We start from the raw sequence: 1,259 nt of genomic DNA on the forward strand, positions 1-1,259 counted from the left end.
ACCCTGGGGACCTGAGTTCAAATCCGCCAGGGGAGATGGTGGAATTTGAATTCAATAAAAACCTGGAATTAAGAGTCTGATGATGGCCATGAAACCATTGTCGATTGTTGTAAAATTCCATCTGGTTCACTAATGCCCTTTGGGGAAGGAAATCTGCTGTCCTTACCTGGTCTGGCCTACATGTGACTCCGATGTGGTTGACTCTTAGCTGCCCCCTGAACAAGGGCAATTAGGGATGGGCAATAAATGCTGACCCAGCCAGTGATGCCATGTCTCATGAATGAGGGTCAGGGTCAGATTTAATATTGTCAGAGATGCCTTAAAGAGCTTTACAGCCAATGAAGCACTCTTTGAAGTGTAGTCACTGTTGTAATGTAGCAATGTAGTGGAATTCGCCAAGGCTCCTTATACAGCACCTTCCAAACCCACGTCCACTACCATCTAGAAGGACAAGGGCAGCAGATAGATGGGAACACCACCACCTGGAAGTTCCCCTCCAAGTCACTCACCATCCTGACTTGGAAATATATCGCCGTTCCTTCACTGTCGCTGGGTCAAAATCCTGGAACTCCCTCCCTAACAGCACTGTGGGTGTACCTACACCACATGGACTGCAGCGGTTCAAGAAGGCAGCTCACCACCACCTTCTCAAGGGGCAACTAGGGATGGGCAATAAATGCCCCCACCCAGCCAGCGAAGCCCACATCCCGTAAATTAATTTAAATAAAGAAAACGCAGCAACCAATTTGCGCACAGCAAGCTCCCACAAACAGCAATGTGATGATGACCAGATAATCTGAGCCCTCCGTTTAACATCTCACACAAAAGACAGCCCTTCTGACACTGCAGCAGTCCCTCAGTACTGTACAGGATATTTGTGCTGGGTGGGGCTTGGACCCGGACCCTTGTGATTCAGAGGTGGGGTTGCTGCCTGCAGAGCTACAGGTACAGGATTGATGAGGGTTAGAGTTACAGTGAGGGGTTAGAGTTTTGTTTAGAATCATAATCAGCTGATGATAGTTTGTGGTATTTGGGACAATGTGTGTAGTGCCGATAGGATTAGGAGCAGGACATACACTTTGTGTAGGATTAAAATGCCTGTGATAAGGCAGCAATTTGGCAGCCTCGTGGCCACACTCACTGGGACCAGCCCTTCAGTCCCACGCTGGGATTCGAACTCCTTTCCTCTGTTCATTAGCAGAGCAGTAACCCTGTAACTGAGGTGACGCGCGTTGTTTCTGGTTGAATCCCTAGGGAAG

This window comes from Cetorhinus maximus, chromosome 3 (assembly GCF_964194155.1).
Source record: "Cetorhinus maximus chromosome 3, sCetMax3.hap1.1, whole genome shotgun sequence".
NCBI lineage: Eukaryota > Metazoa > Chordata > Chondrichthyes > Lamniformes > Cetorhinidae > Cetorhinus > Cetorhinus maximus.